Below are 17,150 nucleotides of genomic sequence, written 5' to 3'. Positions count from 1 at the left end.
TTCACAACTTTATTAATTTTATTCCTATGTACCTTACTATTTTGTAGCTGTTGAAGATTTAAAATTTTTTATATTCTCTATTTGTTACTGGAATATGAAATTGATTTTTTATATTCATTTTTACATTCACCCACTTTGCTAAATAGTTCTTTTTCTATTAATTTATACATTCTTAGCTTTTCTCTATAAATAATTATATCTTCTATGAATATATTTGTTAAGGTAAGAGTTACTCTTTAGACAAACACCCATAAATCCAGTGTCTTGACACAATAGTAGTTGGTCATTCACATAAAGCATTTTTAAGGGGTTAGCCTTTCATTTGCTGACTCAAGGACACAGACACCTTTCCTCTTGTTGTGCTACATAGTGAGTGCCAGCAGTATTATTTTTCATTTCTTCATATCTTTTGTTTCTTTTTCTTTTTCTTGTCTTTCTGCTCTGGCTAGCTAACTTCAGGGTATTGTTGAATAGAAGCAATAATAATAGATATCAATGTGTTCTTGATTTTAAAGGAAGTGCTCCAAACCTTTAACTACTAAGAATGATAGTTACTATATTTTTCTGTTGATAATCTTCATCAGGCTAGCAAAATTCCACATTATTCCCCATTGGTAACATTAAAATTTTTTTATTCTAAATTTTATAAAAAGTTTTGTATCTGTTGAGATTGTTATGTGCATATTTGCTCTTCTAATCTGTTAAGAGATTGAATTACATTTATGGGTTTGATAATGTTAAACCAGCTTTGCATTCCTGAGAGCAACCTAACTCTAATAATGTATTTTTACTTTTTATACACCACTGGTTTCTGTTTTTTTTCTTTTTATGATTTTGCATCAATGCTCATGGGTGAAATTTGGCTATAAATTCCCCTACTCATATTCTTATTTTAAAATAAAAAATAATAATACAATGTTCCCTTCTCTAGTGGTCTCTGGAAGATTTTGAATAATATTTGAATAATTGGTTCTTTGAAAATGTGCTATTATATACCTGCAAACCATCTAAGGCTAGTGTGTACTTTGTGGGAAGAATTTAAACTACTATTTCAAATCTTTAGCAAGTACCAGATTACTCAGTCTTTCTATATCATCTTTAGTCAGTTTTGATAGATTATACTTCTCTAGGTAATTAACCATTCAATCTAGAATGTCAGGATTATTGGCATAAAGTTCATACTATTCTATTCTAAGTCTCTGCTTTTTCTATACATATGCACCTTTAATTATTTTTAAATAAGTTGAAATATGTCTAAGCATTTCAATTATATTAAGATATAATTTATACAGGATTTATGTACACATATTCAAAGTGTACAATTCAATGTTTCTTAGTATATTTACACAGTGTGTAAACCATCATGTAATCTAATTTCAGAACATTTTCATCACTCCAAAAATAACCTTGTACCTATTAGTAGTCACTCCTCACTCTCTCTCTAACCCTTCCTTCAGCCCCTGGCAACCATTAATCTATGTTCTATCTCTATAGGTTTGCCTATCTTAGACATTTCACTTAAATGGAACCATCTAATATGTGTCCTTTTGTGTCTGGCTCCTTTTACTTTGTATAATATTTTCAAAGTTCATTTATGTTCTGGCATGAATCAGTACTTCACTCCTTTTTGTGGCTTAATAGTGTTGCATTGTATGAATATACCATATTTTGCTTATCCACTCATCAGTTGATGGGTATTTGGGTTGTTTCCATTAATTGTTTATTAAATAATGATGCTATGAACATTCACAAATAAGTTTTTGTTTGAATGCCTATTTTTAGTTCTCTTGGTTATACTCTTAGGAGTAGAATTGCTCAGTCATACGGTAATGCTACGTTTTAACTGTTTAACTTGTGGAGGAACTGCTAAATTCTTTTTCAAAGTTGCCACACCACTTTACATTCCCCCAGAAATGCATGAGGGTTTTAATTTCTCCACATTCTCACCAACAATTGTTGTATTTTTTTGATTCTAGCCCTGTGGAGGAGTAGCTCATGGTTATGATTTGTATATCTCTAGTGACTAATGATGTTGAACATCCCTTCAAGTTCTTGCTGGCCATTTGTATACCTTCTTTGAGGAAATGTCTTTTGCTTATTTTAAAACTGTTAAGTATCACTTTATGATGGATAATGATGGATATCATTTTATGATCATTTTAAAAGTATTATTTATATATTCTAGGACATGCCCCAAGTAAATATCCAAGACAATTAAAAATAGATGTCCAAAGAAAAACTTGTAAGATATATGACTTGCAAAAATCATTTCCCATTCTGTGGGTTGTCTTTTCACTTTGATAGTCCTTTGAAGCACAAATAATTTTAATGTTGCTGAATTCAAATTATCAGTCACTTATTGCTTGTGATTTTGGTGTCACATCTAAGATCATAAGGATTCACTCCATTCTATTCTAAGAGTTTTATAATTTTAGTTTTTACATTTAGATCTATGATTGATTTGAATGAATTTTTATATATGATGACTGAACTCCATTTTTTGCATGTTGATATCCATTCATTGACAAGATTATTCTTTCCTGACTGGATTACTTTGATTACTTTGTTGAAAATAAGTTGAACTTAAATGTAGGATTTATTTCTTTACTCTCAAGATTCTGTTCCATGGGTCTACATGTCTATCTATATACCACTACACATTATTTTGATTTGTGTAGTTTCATAGCAAGTTTTGAAATCAGGAAGCATGAGTCCTCCAGCTTTCTTCAAGTTGACTGATTCTTTTGCCAGCTCAAATCTGCTGTTATGACCTTTTAGTGAATTTTTCATTTCAGTTGTACTTTTCAACACCTAAGTTCTTTTTGGTCCTTTTAAAAATAGAGACTCACTGAAGTCTCTGTTTGGTGAGGTACTGTTCTCATACTTTTCCTTTAGTTTTTAAACATAGTGTCCTTTAGTTCTTTGATCAATATTTAAATTCACTGATTTAAAGCTTTTGTCTAGTAAGTCCAATATTTGGCTTCCTCATAATAGTTTCTATGATTTCTTCATGCATATGTCCTATACTTTTATGATTCTTTACATGTCTCAGTTTTTTTTCAAAACTAAAAATTTTAATTAACATAATCTATCACCTCTGGAAATTAGATACTTGCTCCTCCCCAGTGTTTGTTCTTGTTATTTTAATGCTATTGCTGATCGTTTCTTGGTTACTTTACTGAATTAATTCTGTAAAGTCTATATTCTTTGTTGTGAATTCTGTTTACTTACTAACTCATAAGCTGATGAATCAATGGAGATTTCCTCAGACACCTAGAACCAAGCAGTCTCCTAATAGTTGCTGTAGAGCTTTGTGTGTGTTGGGGATACCTACAACACTCAGCTAGATAACTGACAGCTCAACACAATAACTTGTGTAGAACCTCAAGGTCAGCAGACATGACAACAAGAATATGTAAGATTCTCAAATCTCCTCTGGATATCTCATTTGTTGGCTTTTCCTTTTCAGGTTTTTGGTTAATCTATCATTTGTCCCAACTCTTATAAACTTCCTTAGGCAGCCAAATTCAAACAACTATAAAAGATTTCATCAAACTTCACTGGGGAAAAGATTTTTGTATAAGGTGAGCTTTGGGTCAGGTCAAATGAAAACAGTCTGAAATCAGGGTATTCCAGGAAACTACCAGTTACATGAAGTGATAACACATCTATGAAAATGAGGTTATAAAGAACCTCAAGTCCTGTTCTGCCTCTATGGTGGCTGCCACACTGCTAATTTTCACCATGATAGTTAGCTGTTAGTTTTCAAGGGTATCACAGAGCTTGAGAGAGGGGGATAGGAATAGTACAAATCAACACTCCTCTAAGTTCACTGTTCTTATCAAGATTCAACTGTATTTCTTGAAAAAGTCCTCCCTGGATTGCTGCAAGTCTTTGGTTAATTTGCAGAGTTCTAAAAATGTTGATTCGAACCATTTTTGTCAATTTTCTCATTGCTTTTATGGAGGAATTTTTTGTTAGATCACCTTGCTGGTTAGGTTTTGCCACTATTTTTTGGTAATGTTTTCTACTATTTTCTTTCCCATTTTTACTATTTTCTTTTTAACCCCTTAATTATATCCTTGATAAATAGGTATAAGTATTTTTTCTCTTTCAAGATACATTTTTATTCATTTAAAATGAATGTTTCACTACAGATTAAATAACATTTAAAACAGTTTTATTTAGTTTTATCTTCTTTAGCTTTCTTTGTTTGTTAAAAATAAATCTTACTGAAACTTAATTCACATAAAATGAATCCACTTACAGTGTATGTTTAGATGAGGCTTGAAAATATTTCTATCCATGTAAATACTATCACAATTAACATATGAAATATTTTCATTATCCTTAAAAGTTGCCTCATGACCCTTTGTACTTAAACTACTTTCCTCACCACTAACCCTTGGCATCCACTCATTGTTTCCTGCCCTACAGTTTTATCTTTTCCAGAATGTCATTTTGATGAAAACATTGAACATGTAGTCTTTTGAGTCTGGTCTCATTAGCTAAGCTTAATGGTTTTGAGATTCATCCATGTTGTTGCATGTATATGTACTTTGTTCCTTTTTATTTTTAAGTACTCTTCTATTGTTGAGATAGACAACATTTTGTTTATCCTTTCATTGATTAATGGACATTTGGGATGTTTCCTGCATTTGATTATTATGGATAAAGTTGCAATGAACATAAATTCATATGCAATTATCTGTGTGGGGTTATAGTTTCTTTTCTCTTAAGTAAATATCTGGAGATGGGTTTTTGGGTCACATAGTAAATGTATGTTTAACTTTATAAAAACATCCAGTCTCTTTTCCAAAGTGTTTGTAACATTTAACAGTCCCACCAGAAATATAGGAAAGGTCTAGGTACTCTACATACATACTTAGCATTGTCAGTCTTCTTAATTTTTCTATTCTGATGCTTGTGCAATGTATCTCATTGTGGTTTTTTAAAATATTTTATTTTTCACTTCCATTATTAATACTGAGGTTGAGGACTTTTTAATATAATTCTTGGCCACACTGTTCTGTAAAATGCTTGTTGAAGTCTTGTGCTTAATTTTATATTGGGTTCCCTGTCATTTCTTCTTGATTTTTATGAGTTATTTATACCTATGGATATGAATTGCTTGCTGGTTATGCTGCAAATATCTTTTACAATATTGTGACTTGCCTTTTAGTCTGTTGTGACATCAGTGAACAGATGTCCTTAATTTTAATGTGGTTTGTTTAATCACTTCCGTTTTCTAAATATGTCTTTTAATATTTCCTGTTTCGGAAAGCTTCTTACCCGAGGGTGACCAAGATATTTTCATTATTATCCCTTATGTAAACTTTATTGTTTTAATGTTTACATTTAGACCTATAGTCTACTTAGAATTGATTTGTGGTTCTGGTAAAGTCAAATTTTTTTCTGTTCCTCAATGGATATTCAACTGATCCAGTGCCATTTATTGAAAAAACAGTCTTTCCTCCCATTTCCTTTTTCTATCATCATTGTTATAATTTAGTGTTTGAATACTTGTGAGTCTATTTTGTACTCATCTGTTGCATTGGTCTATTTTGCTATCCTTGTGCAATACTACACTATCTTAATACTATAGCTTTATGAATTTTGATATCTGGTTGTATAGGACCTCTGGTTCTATTTCTTCAACAAAATTATCCGGATATTCTTGGCCCTTTATATTTCCATATATGCTTTAGCATGAATTTGCCAATCTCTACAAAATACTTCCTGGAATTTTTCTTGGGATTTACTAAATATCTAAATTACTTTTTCTAAATCTACTTTTTTGGGATATTAACTTAGCTATAGCAGCTTTCTTTTGATTACTGTTTACTTGCTACAATTTATTCCATCTTTTTATTTTTCCTATCTTTACATTTAAAACAGTTTTTAGAAAGCAACATGTAGCTGTTGGAAATAATTATCTCTTAATTGCAGCATTTATTCTATTTTTGTGGAATTATTTACTGATATATTTTAGCTTAAATAATACCTTGCTATTTGTTCTCTATTTGTGCCATTGTTTTATGTCCCCTTTTCTTTCTTTCTTGTCTACATTTGTATTGATTATCTTTTAATATCATATTTCCCCATATTGGCTTTATACTTTAAAATTCTTATAAAATCATAGTGATTACTATAAATATTTTGAGGTGTATCCCTGATATCAAAATACTATATAGGTTAGTACTTTTAACTCTTCCTGGACAATTCAATGACCATAGAATTTTTTAGCTCCATTTACTCTCTTTCTGTCTTATATGTTATTTTTGTCATGAATATTAAATTCTCTGCATTTTATACTACTCAGTACATTATTATCAATAGTGATCAATTAATTTTAGTGTGACCTTATGTTTACCCTTTTGTTTCTCTTTGTTCCTTCTTTTATCTTCAAACTTGCTATAGTATTTTTCTGCTTGGGTATCATCCTTTAGTAGTTTTTCAACTGTGTGTCTGCTGTTGACACATTTTCTCAGTTATTTTTTGATCTAAAAATGTCTTTCCTTCTTAATGGATATTTTCATTATGCATGCATCTATAATCTGGTCATTTTCTTTTTCAGTAACTTGAAGTTATGCCACTGTTTTCTGGCTTCCCATTTCTCATTAAAGAAATCACTTGTCAGTCTCATTTTTGCTGCTTTGCAAAAGAAGAAAATAAGTCTTGAAAAAAATTGGCTACTTTTTTCTTCATCTTTGGTGCTTAGAAGTTTTACTATGATGTGCCTAGGAGTTATATTGTTATTATTTATCCTGCCTGAAGTTTGTAGGTCTTTTTGAATCTGTAGACTGATGTCCTTCTTCAGTTTGGAGAAATCATCTACCAATATTGTGTTTTTCCCATTCTCTCTTCTCTCCTTGGAGACTCCAATTACATGTATATGTGGTGTTTTCACTACACTCTCAATGGGCATTTAAAATACAAAATTGCCTAATGCTAAAGTCCTCTGAACTACTTTAAATTGGGAAATGGCATAGTTTCAAATACTGAAAATATCACTTTAGTAGTTAATGTAGAAGATGGCCATGAAGCACAGAGTGGATACAGGGAGTATAGTTATAAAACTATAACTGTAATCTTATTTTTCACCACTTTTAATATGTTCTTTTCCTGGCTTCCCTTTCTCCTCCCACTTTATAAACATAGGTACTCCCCAAAGTTCTATTTCTTTCCTTCTTATGTTCTTTTCCTCTATACTTCTATAGTTTCAAGTTACCTCTACCTGATTGTCTGTGAGATATAACTCTCCAGTTCTTATCCTTTTCCCCAAAAACTAGTCCTGTCTTTGAGACTCCATTGTAAATCTACCCAAACCTCAAACCAAGGACTTTACAACAAATATTTTTTCTGCCACATTCAATTCTGTCCTCTGATTTATAGTTTCTCTTAATGGCATAATTATACATCAGCCACTCAGGCTCACATCTCTCATCTTTGATTCCTTCCTCTCTCTTGAGCCCCAAATTCCTTAAGTTATAAGATCTCTACCATTTTGATCCACATTATCTCCCTAATCATTCCCTATCTTTTTACTACTCGGACCCACTCTCATCTCATGGACTATTTTAAGTTTTCTCTCTGGTCTCTCTCTAGTCAGTCTCCTTCCACTCTATCAACATAACAAAAAGTTTCCAGGGTAATCCTAAAGACTTATCATATAATGTCACTTGGCTGCATTAACATTTAATGCAAAATTTCAAGAACATTCAATAAGTCTCCATTGCTTACTGAATAGAGTACAGTTCTCAGCCTAGCATTCAAGCCCTCTACAATAGGATCCCCACTGAATCTTCATATTTATCTCCCATTATGCTTGAACAGAGATATTTTGCTTCAAACTGTTATCTCTATATGTATTCTATGCATTATTTCTTTAGTGTCTTTGTTTGGACCATCTTACTTTTAGTCACAAAAGCATATGACAATGAATTGCATCTTCTTTGTTAGCAGAATGACAACTATCCTTAGGGACATGCAAGATGTTCTAACCTTAGGGAAGATCACATCATGTACTCCTAACTTTCACCCACCAAATGTTCATCTTTAAAATCAGGTCAAAATAAACACATGGACTCATTTGAAACAAAAGTCACTCAATAATTGAAATTTGGCAGAGAAATGTAACAAAAAGGAGAGGTGGTTATGCTTAGAGTCATACAAATTTTTGATAATTTCAAAATGAGAAAACTTTGTTCTCAGAGCTGGGAAAACTTCCAAAAACAACTTGTAGCCAAGGTTGGATTACAAGTGAGCATTCAGGCTAGTTAATAGTAATATTCAACTGTGGTTCTCAGGCAATTTTTTTTGTGTCATTCGTTAACAGACTGAAAAATTCCAAAGAGTACTTCCAGTCATGTCTTGAGCAATATGGTCATTGTAAAATTAGGGTGTATATTCTTAAGGTATCTGCTTTGAAAAATGGCTCTCCTTTTATGCCAAACCTATCCTGTTTTGTTAAGCTTTCTCTCTTTCACATTAGTTTTCTAAAAACAGATATCCTTGGTCTCTTTACTCTAGCACCACACTCTAATTTTGGCCTGGAAATCTTACCACTCTCATAAGAATGATTATTACTATCACATATTGAGCACTTAATAGGTACCAGACATGGGCTAAGCCCTTGAATTTTATTATTTAATACAGCACCCCTGTGAGATATGTTCTGTTATATTTAACACTTTAAATATAAGAAGCCCAAATTTTGAATAGTTTAATGATCTGACTATGGTCACATGACTGACTAAGAGGTAGAGATTTTAGACTCTGAAGTCTTGATCCCTAAAGGCAACAAAAGGTAATTCCAAGGAAATGTGTTCCCATCAAACATTAGACCTTCCCCTGAAGTTTAAAAACAAAACTTGTTTAAAAGACCTACTCTAAATTCCTTTCCTGAGATCTCTCCTTGATCCTCATAGCTTTCTCAAGAGCAGTCTTCTTCCAAGGGAGGGGAAGCCTCAGGTCAATCTTTTTACACTTGTTTCTTAGGGTTTCAAGAGAAACCCAAGCAATCTGCTACCAGAATTACTGTTCTTTTCTACTATACCATATGGTGAAAACATCATTTTCTCAATATATTCAATCTATGGAGAGAATGACATTCTCTGGGAGGGGGAGAGAAGATAAATTCTTCTCTAAGGATGCCCCTCATGACCTATAACAGCAGTTTTAGACCTCCTCCTCATTAAGCTCTCAATCATAACCAACTGTCAACCTGTCAAGCTGATGACCAATATTCATTCTTACCACATCATCTCTGTATCTATTCTCTCTAATCTCTGCAACCTTATAGATACAGCCCATCTGTTACTAACTTTTTTAAAAGACTGGATTTCTAGTTTTATACTTTTCTTCACTCTCAGCATATATTTTGCTGCCATTTTAATTTGCCATTTTCTCATTTTCCTCTCTTCCTAGAAAGGCAAGATCTCAGTATTTCCTAATTTTTTCCCCCACAGAACCCTCATTAATAGGAATTATAAGAAAAAAGGGTTTTCTGGGAAAATAAGGCTGGGAAATATTGGACTGAAATCCTGAATCTCCCCCTTACTAATTATATTACTTGATGACTTAACCTATCTGCATATCATTTCTCCTCTTCAATAAAATGAAGATAAATATATAATCTGCTTCACTGATTTTTTTCAAATATTATATGAGGTAATGCATGTAAATAATTTTGTACTGTGCCTTACTCATAATTTGTATTCAATACATGACAACAGCTATTATTAAATTATGATCATTATTATTATAAGCCAGGGCCGAGTTACTAAGGTTGAATTGTGACCACACCTGCAATCTCTTGCAGAGCATGTAGCCCTGAATTATGCTCTGTGTATGAATGCTTCAGAATATCTCCAAATGCTTTTTAAAAATACCTAGGTGCCTAGACTCTGTTCTGGGAAATAATGATTTAATACATTTTATAAATTATTTGTATATAATTCCACTTTTTAAAGGATAAATTTGCAGTAATATTTGGGAACCACTAACTAATTTAAAAAATGATATTTATATTCCCTAGCAAAGCATTCAAGGTTTGACATGATCTAGCTCTGTCCTGTATTTACATTCTCAGCTGCTGCTGTAGTAGTAGGGGATACTTCCACAATAGAAGTCTTAGGACCCAAAATGGTATCTAGAAAGGAAGAGGTGTAACAGATAAAAATCTAGCAGTCACTATAAAGGTTTCCAGTACTCTTCAGAAGAGGTTTCAAACCTGGATATACACGAAAATCAGTTAGGGACACTTATTAAATATACATATTCCTGGACTATAGTCCTAAAGTTTTTGGTAGAGCAAATCTGGGATGGGACTTAGAGAACATACAATTTGTGAAAAAACTCTCAATTCCAAAGCTGAAATCCAAAGAGGAGCCAGGCTTCTCTAAGTCTATATTGTTGGGAGCAGAGACCAGAATATTTTACTTCTTTATATCATCCAAAATCAATCAGTAACCCAATGCTCAAATAAAGTAGGTGCTCATTTGTTGATCCAACTAAAGGAGGAAGACCGGTTGGTTGAAAATGGGAGATAACTGGGGGAAAAGGATGGCGGCATGAGAAGTGAGGCAGAAACCTCCTCCCAAAACCACATACAACACTAAAATACAGCAAATATAACTAATCTTGAAAGAGTGACCTAAAAGAAGACCGCAACAGATTGCTTACATCTGGGGAAAAGAGAAGACCTCACAGAAAAGGGTAAAGTAGCAAAGCCATGATCTGGCAGGACCCAAGCTGTCCCCCTAATCCAGCTCACAGGCAGGAAGAAGAGAAACAGAGAAGGGAGGAGTAGATGCCCAGAACTGCTAAACACCCAGCCCTGGAGGTCTGATCCAGGAGCATGATCCCACATTACATGGTGTTGTGGAGATTAGTGGGGTTGGAAAGAAAAGACAGGCAGAACACTTAGAGAGACTGAGATTCCAGTTGCTAGTGGAGAAGAGGTATGCATAACAGGCTGCTCCAGGACAAAAGAAATGTGGGTAATTTGAAAGACTTCCCAACAGTGAGAGGGGTGCTCAAGGGGCATAGATTACACAGAGCTTGCTGCTCAGAAGAAAGAGCCAATGGATAAAATCAACCTGGCACACTCAGCCCAGCAGCATGGGAATTTTCAGGAGCTTCAGACACTCCAACCCCCTGGCTGGCAATGCAACACTGTGGCCACCCACTGTGATACACAGCCTGCCATACCTTCCTCCCAGTGGATACTGGTCTGCTCACCTGCTACCCCTGCCATCACACCAGACCAGCTGGAGGGGGCCCCACCTATGGCAGCTACAGGGGAGTAGCCCAGAGGCCCCTCCCAGTACCCTCAGCCCACTGGCCCTGGCAGTGGAGGCAGGCACTGAAGCCAGGAAGCAGGAAAGAGCTCTTTCCTCCCTGTGGGCACCAATGTCATTCACCAGTGACCCCCACCATCACTCAAGGTGCTGGGAAGCTCCAGAGAGTAGAGCTTCTGGGCAATAGAGGGCACTGCCTACACAAAGTTATTATTCCATAGTAATCATTAGAAATATGAAATGTCGAAAGAATATTTTAAAAACCACAATTCCTCAAACACCAGAAACAGGGCTAAGTGAAACTGAAATCAGTGATCTTCATGATAAACATTTCAAAATAAAAGTCATAAACAGGCTCACGGGGCTATAGAAAAATATTCAAGATCTAAGGGAGGACTTCAAGAAAGAGAAACTGACAAATATAGTATGTGAAATGAAACAGACAATGGAGAGATTTAAAAGAAGATTAGATGAGGTAGAAGAGATAGTTAATGAAATAGAAATTAAAGGACAGGACTACAAGGAAGCTGAGGCAAAGAGAGAAAAAAAGATCTCTAGGAATGAAAGAATAATAAGAGAACTGTGCAACCAATCCAAACGTAACAATATTCACATTATTGGGTACCAGAAGAATAAGAAGAGAGGAAAACAGATAAAAAGTCTCTTTGAGGAAATAACTGCTTAAAACTTCTCCAATCTGGGAGAGGAAATAGTCTCTCAGGCCATGCAAGTGCACAGATCTCCCAACACAAGGGACCAAGAAGACAACACCAAGACGTGTAATTAAAATGCAAATATCGGGCAAGGACAGAGTAGTAAAAGTAGCCAGAGAGAGAAAAAAGATCACATATAAAGGAAAACCCATCAGACTATCATCAAACTTCTCAGCAGAAACTTTACAGGACAGAAAGTAGTGCCATGATATATTTAATGCAGTGAAACAGAAGGGCCTGGAACCAAGAATACTCTACCTGGCAAGATTATCATTTAAATTTGAAGGAGGGTTAAACAATTAACAGATAAGCAAAACTTGAGAGAATTTGCCTCCCACAAACCATCTCTACAGTATATTTTGGAGGGACTGCTATAGATGGAAGTGTTCCTAATGCTAAATAGCTATTACCATAGTAAATAAAACTATAGTAAATAAAGAAGACCAATTAAATACTAAGCCACCCTGAAAGATGCAAAATTAAATCAGCCACCCTTAAAGTCAGTCAAGAGATACACAAAGAGTATAGAATATGACAGATAATATATAAAAAGTGGAGGAGGAAGACAAGGGAGAAAAAAAGGAACCTTTAGATTGTGTTCAAAATAACATAATAAGTGAGTTAAGTTAGACTGTTAGATAGTAAAGAAGCTGCCCTTGAGCCTTTGGTAACCGTGGATCTAAAGCCTACAATGCCAATAAGTGCATATCTATCAATAATCACCCTAAATGTAAATGGACTGAATGCACCAATCAAAAGACACAGAGTTACTGAATGGGTAAAAAAGCAGGACCCATCTATATGCTGCCTACAAGAGACTCACTTCAAATTCAAAGACATACACAGACTAAAAGTGAAAGGATGGAAGAAATATTTCATTCAAATAATAGGGAGAAAAAGGCAGGAGTTGCAGTACTTATATGAAACAAAATAGATTTCAAAACAAAGAAAGCAACTAGAAAAATGACATTACAGTATGATAAAGGAGTCAGTCCACAAGAAGATATAACTATTATAAATATCTATTCACCCAACATAGGAGCACCTACATATGTGAGACAAATACTAACAGAATTAAAGGGGGAAACAGAATGTAATGTATTCATTTTAGGAGACTTCATCACACCAGTCACTCCAAAGGACAGATCAACCAGTCAGAAAATAAGTAAGGAGACAGAGGCACTGAAACACATGAGAACAGATGGACTTAACAGACATCTACAGAACTCTACACCCAAAAGCAGCAGGATACACATTCTTCTCAAGTGTACATGGAACATTTTCCAGAATAGATCACATATTAGGCCACAAAAAGAACCTCAGTAAATTCAGAAGGATTGCAATTGTACCAACCAGCTTCTCAGACCACAAAGGTATGAAACTAGAAATAAATTATCCAAAGGAAACAAAGAAGCCCAAAAAGCCCACAAACACATGGAGACTTAACAATATGCTCCTAAATAATCAATGGATCAATGACCAAATTAAAACATAGATCAAGCAATATATGGAGACAAATGAAAACAGCAACTCAACACCCCAAAATCTGTGGAGTGCAGTGAAGGCCATTCTAAGAGGAAAGGATATTGCAATACAGGCTTACCTCAAGGAAGAAGAACAATTCCAAATGAACAGTCTAAACTCATAATTAATGAAACTTGAAAAATAAGAACAAATGATGATCAAATTTAGTAGAAGGAGGGACATAATAAAGATCAGAGCAGTAATAAAATTGAGAAGAATAAAACAATAGTAAGAGTCAGTGAAACCAGGAACTGGTTCTTAGAGAAAATAAACAATATGGATAAACCCCTAGCCAGACTTATCAAGAAAATATGAGACTCTACACACATAAACAGAATCAGAAATGAGAAAGGAAAAATCACTATGGACAACTCAGAAATACAAAGAATTATTAATACTATAAAAATTATATGCTAATAAATGGGATAACCTAGAAGATATGGACAAATTCTTGAAAAACACACAACTTTCCAAGACTGACCCAGGAAGAAACAGAAAATATCAACAGACCAATTACCAGCAATGAAAGTGAATTTTTAATTAAAAAACTACCTAAGAACAAAAACCCTGAACCAGATGGCTTCACTGCTGCATTTTATCAGATATTTAGAGAAGATTTAACACCTATCCTCCTTAAAGTTTTCCAAAAAGTAGAAGAGGAGGGAATACTTCCAAACTGATTCTATGAGGCCAGAATCACTCTAATACCAAAATCAGGCAAAAACACCGCAAAAAAGAAAATTACAGACCAATATCCCTGATAAACTTACATGCAAAAATACTCAACAAAATGTTAGTAAACTGAATTAAAAAATACATCAAAAAGATCAACCATCATGACCAAGAGGGATTTATTCCTGGGATGCTGGGATGGTATAATATTCAAAAATCCATCAACATCATACACCACATCAACAAAAAGGTCAAAAAACACGTGATCATCTCAATAGATGCTGAAAAAGTATTTGACATAATTCAACATCCATTCATGAAAGTAACTCAACAAAATGGGTATAAAGGTCAAGTACCTCAACATAATAAAGGCCATATATGAGAAATCCAGAGCCAACATCATATTTAACAGCAAAAAGCTGAAAGCTTTTCCTCTAAGATCAGGAACAAGGATGCTCACTCTCCCCAGTTTTATTCAACATAGTACTGGAGGTCCTAACCATAGCAATCAGACAACACAAAGAAATAAAAGGCATCCAGATTGGCAAGGAAGAAGTTAAACTGTCACTGTTTGCAGATGACATGATATTGTGCATAAAAAACCCTAAAGTATTGACCCCAAAGCTGCTAGAACTAATAATTGAATTTGGCAAAGTTGCAGGATTCAAAATTAATACACAGAAATCTGTTGCATTCCTGCACACTAATGATGAACTAGGAGAAAGAGAAATCAGGAAAACAATTCCATTTACAATGGCATCAAAAAGAATAAAAGACCTAGACATAAACCTAACCAAGGAGGTGAAAGGCCTATACCCTGGAAACTACAAAACACTCATGAGGCAAATTACAGAGCACACCAATAAATGGAAATACATCCTGTGATCATGGATAGGAAGAATTAATATTGTCAAAATGGCCATCCTGCCTAAAGCAATCTACAGATTCAGTGCAATCCCTATCAAAATACCAACAGCATTCTTCAACGAAGTAGAACAAATAGTTCTAAAATTCATATGGAACCACAAAAGACCCTGAAGAGCCAAAGCAATCCTGAGAATGATGAATAAAGTGTGAGAAGGCTTACACTCCCTAACTTCAAGCTCTACTACAAAGCCACAGTAATCAAAACTATATGGTACTGGCATGAGAACAGACCCATATATCAATGGAACAGAATAGAAAGCCCAGATATAAACTCATACATATATGGCCAATTAATATACAATAAAGGAGCTATGAATGTACAGTGGTGAAATGACAGCCTCTTCAACAACTGGTGTTGGCAAAACTGGACAGCTACATGCAAGAGAATGAAACTGGATTATTGTCTAACCGCATACACAAAAGTAAACTCAAAATGGATCAAAGTCCTAAATGTAAGTCATGAAGCCATAAAACTCTTAGAAGAAAACATAGGCAAAGTTTCTTGAATATAAGCATAAGCAACTTGTTCTTAATCACATCTCCTCAGGCAAGGGAAATAAAAGCAGAAATGAACAAATGGGACTATATCAAACTAAAAAGCTTCTGTACAGCAAAGGACACCATCAGGAGATCAAAAAGGCATCCCATAGTATGGGAGAATATATTAATAAATGAATATCCAGTAAGGGTTAACATCCAAAATATGTAAAGAACTCACATGTCTCAACACCCAAAAATCAAATAACCTGATTAAAAAATGGGAAGAGGATCAGAACAGACACTTCTCCAAAGAAGAAATTCAGATGGCCAACAGGCACATGTAAAGATGCTCCACATTGTTAATCATCAAAGAAATGAAAATTAAAAGCACAATGAGATATCACCTCACACTAGTTAGGATGGTCACCATCCAAAAGACAAACAACAACAAATGTTGGCGAGGATGTGGAGAAAGGGGAACCCTCCTACACTGTTTGTGGGAACATATATTAGTTTAACCATTATAGAAAGCAGTGTTGAGGTTCCTCAAAAAACTAAAAATAGAAATTCCACTTGACTCAGGAATTCCACTCAGGAATTTACCCAAAGAAAGCAAGATCCCAGTTTCAAAAAGCCATACGCACCCCTATATTTATTGCAGCACTATTTACAATAGTGAAGATATGGAAGCAACCTTAGTGTCCATCAGTAGGTGAATGGATAAAGAAGAGGTAGTACATATACACAATGGAATATTATTCAGCCATAAGAAGAAAACAAATCCTACCATTTGCAACAACATGGATGAAGCTAGAGGGTATTATGTTCAGTAATAAGCCAGGTGGAGAAAGACAAGTACCAAATGATTTCACTCATCTGTGTAGTATAACAACAAAGCAAAACTGAAGGAACAAAACAGCAGTGGTCTCACAGACTCCAAGAATGGACTAGCGTTTACCAAAGGGAAGGGGCTGGGGATGGTGGGTGGGGAAGGCGGGCAAATTGGATTAAGGAGCTTATGATTAGCACACATAATGTAGGGAGGTTATAGGGTAAGCAGTATAGCACAGAGAAAACAAGTAGTGATTCTGTAGCATCTTACTGTGCTGATGGACAGGGACTGTGATGGGGTGTGGGGGAGACTTGATAAATGGGTGAGTATTGTAATCACAATGTTGTTCATTGGAAACCTTCTTAAGATTGGGGGATAACTTTTTGCTGTGATACCATAATGTCTTAATATGTATCATACATATCTTTCTCTGGAATGAAGAAATAGAAGGAAGGCAACTTACCATTTTTGTGTTCCTGACTGCCTTGAAGTCACATTTTTTCTCTTCTTTTATTTCAATAAATAAATACCACATCTTATGTACCCATTCATTTATTAATGGGCACTAGGGTTGCTTCCATATCTTGGCTATCATAAATAATGCTTCAATAAACATAGGGGTGTATGTATTTTTTTAATTGGTATTTTTGTTTTCTTTGGGTAAATACCTAGAAGTGGACTTATGGGGTCATCTCATAC

The sequence above is a fragment of the Manis pentadactyla genome, chromosome X, assembly GCF_030020395.1.
Source record: "Manis pentadactyla isolate mManPen7 chromosome X, mManPen7.hap1, whole genome shotgun sequence".
Taxonomy (NCBI): Eukaryota; Metazoa; Chordata; class Mammalia; order Pholidota; family Manidae; genus Manis; species Manis pentadactyla.
The sequence above is the reverse complement of the archived record's forward strand: the minus strand, read 5'-3'. Positions refer to the sequence as shown.